Source organism: Cyrtonyx montezumae, unplaced genomic scaffold (genome assembly GCF_038088225.1).
Source record: "Cyrtonyx montezumae isolate F1298 unplaced genomic scaffold, pur_monq_1.0 scaffold_10, whole genome shotgun sequence".
NCBI classification, from domain to species: Eukaryota; Metazoa; Chordata; class Aves; order Galliformes; family Odontophoridae; genus Cyrtonyx; species Cyrtonyx montezumae.
This window is the reverse complement of record NW_027071826.1, coordinates 56,931,457-56,942,941: the sequence shown is the minus strand read 5'-3', so window position 1 is coordinate 56,942,941 and position 11,485 is coordinate 56,931,457. Positions and strand designations below refer to the sequence as shown.

The following is an 11,485-nucleotide window of genomic DNA, read 5'->3' as shown; positions in this document are numbered from 1 at the left end:
TTATCAATTGCACGTGCTGACTTGTACGGCAGTAAATGTATTTTAGAGAACAGCCAAATCTCAATTCAGAGTGAACACAAAATAACCTCTAGAACCATACCTCAAGAAACTTGTTAACTACAAGAATCTCTATATTCTAGCGAAGCTGCTTGAATAAATTTCCTCCTTACTTCTATTACGAGAATAATCAAAGTATACGACGGCTTTTTATTTTATTCTTTAAACAAACGCCCAGCTCATATTTAATGCAACCACAACCTCAAAAATGAGTCTGCCTTTCAATAAAAACACTGTATTTATTAGAACAGTTAATTGTTTATTGTATAATTACTTGTTGCTGGAATGTAGATCCTTATCTCAAAGAGCCTGCATATATACCTTTGGTTTACATAGGCTTATCCTAAACATATTCACAGCAATCTGGAAGAAGATTACAGCCTCGGGGTTTCTTTTTATGAAATTTAACTTTTAAACAGATGAACTTACACTGGCTGTAATTTGTGTTTCAAAAATCCATTGAGCACAACAAATAACATTATGGCCATCTAGTCCTTTGTACTCTGGTCTCACAGTTTGTTAAAACACCACAAGTGTTCCCACCTGTACTCAAATTCTACATTACTTCCTGAAGAAACCACATTCACGTTTCTGGGTACCTGGTTTGTTATCATCAGTTGCTATTAGAGGCCAAATCCATTTCTCCTTATCACTATCACAGCAATTTCTCACTTCTACTGACATGGTTAAACGCACAACTGAGTGATTATTGCTGGAAAGTAATACAGATTTGGCATACACATTCAGAAAGAAACGAGCATACTTTCAGTTCCCTCTGAAAGTATGTTCATTGAAAAGCTCCATTCAAAAGATCAGAGATATCCCATGAAGAGCTATCATTATTTGGAGTTGCTATAAAGATGCAATCAAAACATTCTTGCCAATGACAGCAAAATAACTCAGGTATTACTCTTTTTATTCAGCTACACTGCTTGGCTTGATAAAAGATATCGGCTATCTAGTAAAATTTATTGAAGAAAATGTGCACCCTTTGCACTTACCTGTTAGTAGAATACCTCAGCCTCGACTTACATCTTCTTATAATTACCCACTACTAAATCTTTCCTGGAACAACTGTTTGAATTATCTTTTTATATTGCTGTTCAGTTAATTTATTACCACGGTGCTCTTCAGCTCAATGACTTCACACAAATTTAGGTCACCAAGTGCAGAAGGGCACTGACTTATACTGCCCGAGCCAACCGCCCGAGCTGCCAACAAAATTATCTGCTTTGCACTACCAATAGGTGCATCGCAGCTTCAAAACGTAACAGAAGCAAGGAAACAAAATGTAGCTCCAATAAGCACTGAAGATAAAAAGTAGCCTTTTAAAAATACACTTGTTTTCTTCAAATAGCCTTGCACTGAAGTCCAACCAACCAACCTGAACAAGACAAAAAGCAGCAACCCAGCACCATGAAGCGATCGGATGCTAAGTGAGGGAAACAACACAATTTCATCTGGGGCAGTCTACCTCTGGATTCCTGAAAACAATTAGAAGTGTCCTGACATATGGGAAAATGAGTGGGCATACAATCAATTTATAATTAAATCACTAAAGTGATTAAAAATGCACCAGTATTTACATAGATGAGGAAATAGCTAAACACTCATAATTTGCATTTTATCTGACTTGAGATTTATGTGAAATAGGGGAAATAGGATGACTCAAGTTAACTCAAGTATACTTGAATTAAATTACATTTAAAAAAAAAAAAAGCAACAACACATGCTTAACCATCTATCCCAAAGCTCAGACACTTTGCAAAGGCATCTCCTGTCAGGAAGCTCTTTGGGTAGACAACAGCAAGCTTCAGTTAAGAGCCTGAAAGCAAAGCTGATCAAATGCCAAGTACCACAGACCAATCAATTTCTAAATACTAAAAATGCTCTTCTAAAGATTATATATCAATTATATAGATATATAATTGATAGACAGCTTGCTGTTCACATCTCTTTTGTCCAGCCTATGCATTCTACACATTTAGAAGCAAAGGTTCAGCTTGTACTACCTGCTGGCATGCTCATATTTAGAATTGTTTTTGATATTAAGACACAGTATTTACTACTTTGCTCAAATATTGATCTTCGTTAACTTGCCTTTATTCACAACATCCTATGGAGGCAGAAAGAACAGAAACACCACATTTATTACAGATGAAACTGAGGGCCAGTGGAAGATGGCATGGCCTTCAGCTTCCACGTGCTTCAGGCGTATGCTCTGACAGCAACTGAGGTCATGGGACTTTGCCACAGTCATTAAAGCAATGTTAGAAGCAGGTATATTTAATCCAAAATGAGTTGGATTTGTATTTAAAAAGAAAACAAGCAAGCAAAATCATCAATAATGGAGATATTTGCCTGGAAAGAAAGCAGTTTCTTCATTGAGTTCAATATGGCTAATAAGTTTTTATCAGTGTTGTCCAACCGATAGGCCAACACACTCCTGAAATTTTAAAAAGCATTTAATTCCAATGCAAGGCAAACAAATCCCTGTTCAACCCACAGACTGCTTTTCTGACTCACTGCAGTGCAATGATATTTAGAAATGTATAGTGTGCAATTTTCTACCTTTCTGACAGCCTCAGACATATCGAGAACAAAAAGCAAAAAACAAAACTATGCTGCAAGAGCAAAGTTGGTTCAAAGCTTTCAAATGCCGGCAGGTTCAAGAAAAAATGAAAAGGAGCCAACTCCCTATATCTAATTCCCTTGGTTCTCTCACTGGACTATATCAGAGATGACCCTTTACATTTGAAGACTCAAGCAGTACGTGCACAAAAATATATAGTTTTCTTTTTAATGGTCTGGAACAGTTATCCATGAGGTTAAAGGATAAAGAATCTGATGCCTGAAAAATGAAGCCCACCACTGAGACATTAGGAAGGTTCCCCTGAAGCTGATACGTCTTAAAAGGGAATAGGTAGCATGATACTGCACCCAAAAGCAGACATCTACTGCATTAGCCTGGCTTGTTTTTTGAACTATCACATACAAAACAAAAGAGTTGATGACACTTTTAATGCTCTGTTATCCTGCAAGATAGAAGGCTTCCAAAAAGACAGAAAACACAGAGTTAGACTTGAGTAGTGTTAAAATACATGGTAGTATTTTATCCACAACCTCACCTGCCTGTTACATCACATTCTTAACTTCTAAGATTGCTACAGACCACACATTCAACGCAGAACATATAAACCCCCAACATATTGCAGGCAGCCACCCCCCACTCCTTCCTGAGAGATGAAATTACAATGCAACATCCACTTGACTCGCAGCCTCCACGAGCACGGCTGACACTGCTGGCACTCAGAAGCAGAATGCTCGAGGTGCTCGCCAGAGGAAATGCTCCTTACTTCCTTGCTTTCCAGGGCCAAGGTGGGAGCTTCGAAGAATGAAATTCCAAGGCAGGAAATTATACGTAGGTAACTGCCGGGATGAGCACAAGTTTGCACTCTTCCCGTGACTCTTTACTTGAACACATGTCATTTCTTAACACAAAAAGATTTCACAGCAGCGAAGACCTGTCTCCATTTTATTCTCACGCTAATGTGCCTGACGTGATGCTTGAGCCTTTGAAAAAGGAGAGGCAAAACCGCTTCAGGAAAGCAAAAACGGCCTCACTGGTACTCCAATACCTGAGTGCAAGTGCTGGCCTGCCTGCCTAAGGAATCTGCGGAGTTCTTAGTAACAATTATAAATCTGTTTTCAGAAAATCAGTTCAACTCAGTCTTGGTGTGAAAATCAGCATTCCTATAGGAATAAGCTATTTCTGAACTTCAGGCTTCAGGCACATGAAAGGAACTGATACACGCTCATACGTTCTTTTCTAAAGGTTTATCATCATCATCTAAATTTTATTTTTGCTTTAACTTACAGTTTCAAACAATTTGGCAACAGAGTCATGGAAATCCAGCTCCTTTTCTCCCACATGGGATACCGTTATTTTGCCAAAAGCTTACTTTGAGACACACAAAGATCTTCTAAAGATCACCACAGCGGAAACAGTTGAGCATACAGCATAGCCCTCTATGGCTGGCCAAGATATTCATCAAAATCTTTCATTACTTTTCATTGCAAAATTTTACCTTAAAAGATCAGCAGAGTATTATCTGAAGCTGTGGCTTAGCTGCATCAATGCCTTATTAAACAGACAATTCATTTCAGCTCCTGAGACACTTCACAACCCTTCTCCTCCCTCTCCACTACTACAATGCCATAATTTGTGGAAAGCTTAAGTATTACCTTTCAAGTTCTATATGAGTGTTTGATTTCTTAATAAGCTTTTTATGTTCTGATTACATGGAAAAGATAAAGCTGAAGTTGAGATGTTAATCTCGAAAGACGGAAGAGATGCAAATACTTCTGTCCTATCGACTGACAGAGCTATCCTAGGCAACACCTCCCCATCACCACACCTCCAAGCATTTAACAGCCACATAACACATTAATTAACTTCAACTTCAAACTAAGGCACACACACTAAACCACTCAGATTTACAAAAGAGGCCAACCCCCAAGAGCAAAGGTTTAAACAACCAGTACTGAAGAAAAGAGTCAATTTCTCAAAGTTTTGAAGCTAGTATTTCTAAACCACTGCTTGCAAAGCTCAGGCTTTACAGACCAGAGCCACACGAGTTGCACAGAATTGAGGCAACTACTCACCACCTACAATCAGGAATGCAAACAGCAATATTCTTGTTCATCTGCACAGTCCATCATTTGAGGCAACCAAATACTCTCTGAGCTTTCCAGCAAGCCTAGGCGTTCCCAACACTGGCTTCCCCACTTTACACAGCATTGGTTAAGAAGCTCATATGACCTCCTTTAGTTCAATAAAGAGGCACCTCTGTGACTAACATCCCTTCTATCCTAATGTAGGAGGCATGCTCAGAAAAGATTAACATCATAAAACACATCAGCAAGAGTCCTTCACAACGAAGGAAAATGATTCAGAGGATGCTGCTCCCCACTTTTATATAGAAGCTCAGCATAATCCTTGAAGAAGCGTTCAAGCTAAACTCATCAGTGCTCTCTTCATCCTAAACCAGATCTTAATCTACATTTCTAGCCTTCCAAAGAGGACCTTGCCTATCATGGTGTCAGAAGTTCCTATTCATACCATATGAACACTGCTGCATGAGTACTCCAGCAAGAAAAACCTGCACTACTCAAAACTGCAGAAAAATAGCTGCCATGAACTTAATTTCCAATGGGAAAAACTTCACCCTATGTAACAAATTCATGAATTATGTCCCAAATATTAAGATTTCCTAACATTCAAGCAGGTTTCTAAACAAAAATACAAGTATTAACAGGGAACAAGATGACACACACACAAGTTGTAAAATTCATAAATGATGAAAAACCTGTATTCTCTTTTAAAGAGAACAACAGAAGGGAGTTTTCTGCATGGGAAAAGATAAGAAGGAAATCCCAGCTCTCTTCAGCAGCTCAGGATCGGTGATCACATCGCCAGCTCCAGCACAAACTGAAATTAATGGTCAAATGCTTGCTGCTCAGACAGGAGTCAGCTCTCTAGGATCACCCTTTCTTTAGCAAATATTTATTGAGAAAAACTTAGTATAAATGCTATGCCTGGCAGACTCGAGAGAGAATAATGAAATGTGAGGAACACATGAATTGAAGGATTATTCAGTGCCTAGCACCGGAATTTTTGACACGAAGAAGAGAGAAAGTAAACAGGATGTGGTGTGAAACATGAAGTTGCCATATTTTTGAAAGGGATTTCCTGGTCAGAATGAAGTGCAACACGCAACGTGCAGCACGGGCTGGTACATCCAGTATCCCCACAACATCAGCCAGAGTGCACACACGCAGCACAGACCATTTGTCTGCCACAGTCTGAAGGTCCAAGACCTTTCAGACAGATTGCCAGACATCTGGAAACAGCAGATGAAGGGCCAAAGCTCTCAAACTCTTCTCCTGCAACACTCAGGTGAAAAAGAGGGCTATCTCCAACGAAATCTAGACATGCAACAGCCCTGTGCAACTCACACAGACTTATTAAGGGGTAAGTATTCCTTCGTATCCTCCTATGTAAATACTGTTACTGTCAGAGAAGCGTGCCTAAGGGTGCCTTTTACCTGTTCAGGGTAATTGGTTACACTTATACAAGTCCCAGGCAAGCATCAGAGGTAGGCATGTAGAAGGAAGATGAAAAGAAAGGCAATGCGGGCAAATAAGAGCTTGTCTTAACACATACAGGTTCTCAGTAAACCACTCTGGAATAAGAAAATCCAAGTATGCAGGTGTTGGTGAATAAAAGCTCCTTACCCCTGCTCCTTTTAACCCACAGCCAGAGAGGTTTTGAGGACACTGAGGGCATTTGCTCATGAGTAACAGCCCATTCAGAGCAAGAAGGCAAAGAAGAAAAGATGACAGTTGCAGAAGTGAAATCAAAACTGATAAGACCTGCCTTTAAGGACCAGTAAACCTAGTGCCTAGTAACTCGGAGCTCAGTCCTCTCTGAATGCAGCTCTCCTCTTTGCTTGAAACTTCTGAGCTCCCTCTGTCACCCGCACGGTACAGCAAGACACGCCTTGCTGGAGAGACTGAACACTGCATGGTGTCTGCATAGCGTTCAGAGTTATTTTTGTCACACTTAAGGCCACCAAGGAAGGTCTGAAGTGACAGGATTCAAGGGCTATCTTTGAACTGTATTTATTTTGTTTTCACGCATACGGAATAGGCACTCATAATGCAAAATGACTTTTTGATATTCAGAGATGTGAATGATTTGACTAACTGCAAAAAAATAAAAAAAATAAGGAAAATATACTTGCACTGTATAAGAGCTCCACTGTTGCCTACAACGAATAAAACCAGTCATAGGTGCTTTCTTTCTAACAGAAAGATTTTTCTAGAAACAACCTCCTTCCCATGACAGCATCACGCCAGGATCAACAGCATCTCCAAAGGAGAAAAAGAGGTGGGCAAAAGTACAGAAGAAACAAAGGGAAAAGGTTGTTCTCTGGTGATACAAAGTAAACGCTTACACTTAAAGTAACAGGATGAAAGATAAGATACACATACGGACTGAAAGACTTTCTGCAGAGGTGAAAGAACACAAAACCCCTTTCTTTGAGAACAAGGACGTATTGAGTAACCTGCAGTGAAGCACTCAGCTTCATGGGAAAGAGCTCACATCTGAAATATCATCGCAGGTGACCTCAACGTGGGCCCAGCACTCCACGCAGCTCCTTTCTGAGTGCTCCTCCAGGGGATCTGGGCAGCAAAGCCTCCTTGGGAAGCTTGCTGAAGACAGCAGGGCTGCACCCTCAGCTCCTTCTGCAGCTCTGTCACCAGCTCTCACAGCCCCAAAATAACAAGATGCTTGAAACACTTGCTGTAGTTAGTACATTCCCGGCCAGGTCAGTAGCACATGGTTTCAGAAATGCTTTTTGGCTCATTCATTAAGTCCCTGTAAAATATCTGTGCTACTCCATGAACTGCTTGTGTTCCACTGGGTGCATATAAACATTTCCAATACAGACCACGACAGAAAGGTCAGTAATATTTTGAAGTGGCACACCTTTCTGTCCGTTTATTAATTTCATTTATTCCTCCCGTGCCTTTATCTTTTAATTGCAAACATTCAAAATACATTCTGTTTATGAGCTCTAGCTTTCAGGATGAGAAACACTGTGCCACGGGAGCTTTTTGTAGAAGACATGTTTAACAACAAACACTGTTCTCACCTCTCAGGACATTTCGTTTCATTCTATATATTGTCTGCATTTTTTCCTTTTTATCTTCTACAATTCCTATAACTCTGCACAAATCTACTACAACTTCAGATTGAGCCCTACCAGAGCCACAGTCGTACAGCTGTTACAGCAAGCAAAAAGGGTAAGCTTCAAAAAAAACCCCAAAACATCCTAACAGTGTGTTATAAAAGTTGAAGTCTCGCAGTTACATAACTTTCCCTCTGAACTATCACTAAGCAGTTTGTTATTTTAGATTAGGTGCTATAAATATAGGTCACACCAACCAAATGTCAGCACTATCTATTGTAAAGAACTGTCTCAAATTTAATGCTATAAAACCCGTACGTCTGGGCAGGACAGAGATGGACAAAGACTGTCAGGCCAGAAGAAACGTTGGAGAGCACAGCAGTTGCCATCAAGTTTAAAATAACAAATAACTGTGACCGTCATTCAGTCACACGCAACATGGGATTAGGTCCTAGAGCTGGGCTAACACCAAAGAAGAGCAATTAGCAAAAATCCTTCTCTGAATGAAAACAAGAGGGCTCGCCGAGCTGGACATGCACTCAACTGGAAACTCAGCAGCATTATTGCCTTTTTGCATTTCTCTTTACAAGTAGTTATGATAGTCTCTCCAACTACTAGACGTCCACTAAAGACTGTGTTTTTCCTCAAGAAAGTAACAGATGGATTTACTACTCAAAATGGGACTGCACCACCAAAGAGACAGTGCCTGTGCAGAAATAAGGTTTTCCAAGAGAAAGAGGTCACGAGCAGCATTCAGCAGGAACTCCTTCCAGCTGCAGACAGACAGCATAAGAGGTGTGGGGGGAACGGGGAGTGTGGATGACAGGAACACCCCTTTCAGCCCTCCTGCTGCAGGGTCCTCAGTGCGAGCCATCTCTCCTTAGCTAATAAAGAGGTTCCATTGATTTCCACTTCTATCATTTGCTCCCAGTTTGTTGACTTCTACCTACTACAGGCTAAGTTATGTCACAGCAAACCTGGGAACAGCGTCCTTACGATACTCCACAACGTGCTTCCTTTGATAGGAACGGTGCCATTGCACAGACAAAACAGTGCCTGCAAGAAATAAGGAGCAGGATAAAAACCAGATGGCTGAAGTTAAGTGCAGGACGACAGGAGCAGGGCTTGTAGGGAGGAGAAATCATTTTGATGAGCCACGACTGCGAACATGGCCCTGCACACAAAGGGAACACAGCCTGCCACAACACAGCCTGCACCAGCATAAATATCACACCAGCCTGATGGAAATATTGCTGGCTGTACCACCTGAAGGCCACACTCTTCCCAGGCAAGTACCAGAAGAACACGGCACACATTTTTGTGATTTAACATCAGACCAGCACAGCTTCAGCCCGTCAGACACAATCAGAACCAGCATTTGAAACACCGTGAAGCAATCTACAGTGCAAACCATCAGCACCTTCACAACCTGCCTACAGCCTCAGCCGTGACCAGTGCAGCTCTGACATCCCAGACCTCCACCCACACTGAGGTGAATATCAGGGAGAGCAGAACCCAAAACACCTATGCACAATGAATCTGCACTTAACACTGTCCACAGTGCAGCTTACATCTTACTGTAGATGGGGTATTTTAATCCTTAGTAAAACCAGGTGAACCCTAACTAAGAACCCAGTATAGGAGAACTTGGAGAGTATTATGAGTCATAGTTCTTTTTCATCCTGATATTGCTACCATTTAAGAAAGAAAACACAATCAGCTTAAAACATTTCAGTTGACATCTTTAAAGGCAATATCATTCATCACCATCTACACACCTCAAGGCAAAACTTTTAGGAACTGAAAGCAAGATCTAACACCGCTTCCTAAAGCGTAGCAAAAATACCACCATATGAGGAATGCATTCTGTAATCCTATTCTGATATTTCTTTCATTAGCAGGCTGAGAGTTAAAGGTGGCAGGCAATGATACCGTGAGCTTCTGCACGGTACTCGTCTTGGAACCACTCCCCATTCCATTCCCATAAAGGAGTTTCCAAAATATAACTGATATTGCTTTAAAATAGCACCTATTAAAAAGATTGAAGCCATGTTTGAAAGCAGGGTGGTTGTTTTTCAGAGTGTAGGAAATAATCACCAAGCACTTGTGTGTCTTCAAAGACCTCGGAGGGATCCGCTGCTGCTCTGCGCTACGTATTCTTAACTGACCTGGAAAATACAAAGCTTCTTCATGGAACAGATGACATGATCCTCCACAGATGCTGAAAACTGGCAAGAGCAACACAAAAAGGGCATGTTGCTGACTACCGCTGCGGCCAACATATTAACGTGATTAAGAGGAGTCCAACAATTAAAAAGGAAGATGAAAAAGAACAGTGGAAGATTTTATTTAACCACACTGGTAACTCTGAAGGGATGGCAGCAGCTTCATGGGGCCAGGTTGTGCCCAGGAACCCAATGCTCCTTGCAGTTCTCTGAGAAACAGGGAGCCCGGAGCCCCAGGCCACACAGAGATCCTATTATCTTCTTTCTTAACATTGATTTAATTGCTTATAAAGTGTGCTGTCTGCAGTTCGGGAAGAATGACAATCAATTGGAGGGCACCCAGGAGAAAACAGAATAAATTAAGTTAAAAAAAAAAAAGAAAAGAATGCCTGCTAACAAACTTCAAAAATTGTTTTTCTTAGTAAGAACATAACGCAGAAAATTGATGGAAATTTTAAAGAACTCATACTTGGGAAAGCATGACTTACCATGGGACTGCCAGCATCAAGGGGACCACGAGGAGATTTGGAACTGAAATACTGAAGGCGGCCACCTTCAGCTCAGGAGTAAGGGACGAAGAGCAGAGCAGCCACTCGTGTTTCTGTGCTGAATCAGAACCGGGTGCCCACAGAGACCGTGGGGTCTCCGTCCCTGGAGATTCAAGAGCCACCTGGGCACTTTCCTGTCTAACCTGCTGCAGCGGGAGCTCGGACTTGACTATCTTCCAAACCCTATGACCTAAGGACTCTGCGAATTCACTGGGAATTTGTAACACAACCTTCTGAAGCATAAGCTCCAACTCCAAGCACAGGGAAACAACAAAAAGCGGTGCTGTGGCTTGCACGATGAGGCCGGACCAGATGAATGCAGCCGTCCTTCTGACCTGATGCTCCCTAATCTGACCGCACGAACCAAACATGTTTGGATACCTGCATGACCCCAGCTACACGTGCACCCAACTAAAACGCAGCTTTTCATCCTCAGACTGCCTTTTACCTTCACACCACGCCTCGCAGAACGGCACCGCAGATCCACCGACACAAATCTCACCACCCAAACGACGCTCCTTTCGGCCAGCGGAGCTCCGCACTCGGAGAGCACCGCAAGGCCAACGAGACAGCCCGGCTATCTCCGCACTTTCCCGGAACTCCACCAACTCAGCGCTCTCAGCCGGATCGGCGACCCGCACGCAGCGCTGGAAGCGGCAGGCGGGCAGCTCACGCCGAGCGGCGGCTGCGGGTCGAGGTCACCCCTCCGCCGCGCCGCATTGTTCCCCCTCCGCGCGCGGGCCCGGCTCCCCACCCGGCCCGGCCGAGCCACCGCCGCCTGAACTCTTGAACCCGCGGCGCCGCAGCCCGGCAAGAGCCTCCGGGGCGGAGAGCGGCGGCGGCGCGCCCCGCGCAGGCAGCCCGCCCCACCGCAGGGCCGCAACGAGCGGCCTCGTCC

General features: G+C 42.6%; 1 protein-coding gene across 1 annotated transcript in view; it reads right to left on the bottom strand.

Annotated features, from left to right (window-relative positions):
- Positions 1–11,485, bottom strand: part of QSER1 (glutamine and serine rich 1) — a 31,722-nt gene that overhangs the window by 19,987 nt on the left and 250 nt on the right. The gene's annotated exons all lie outside the window — the stretch shown is intronic.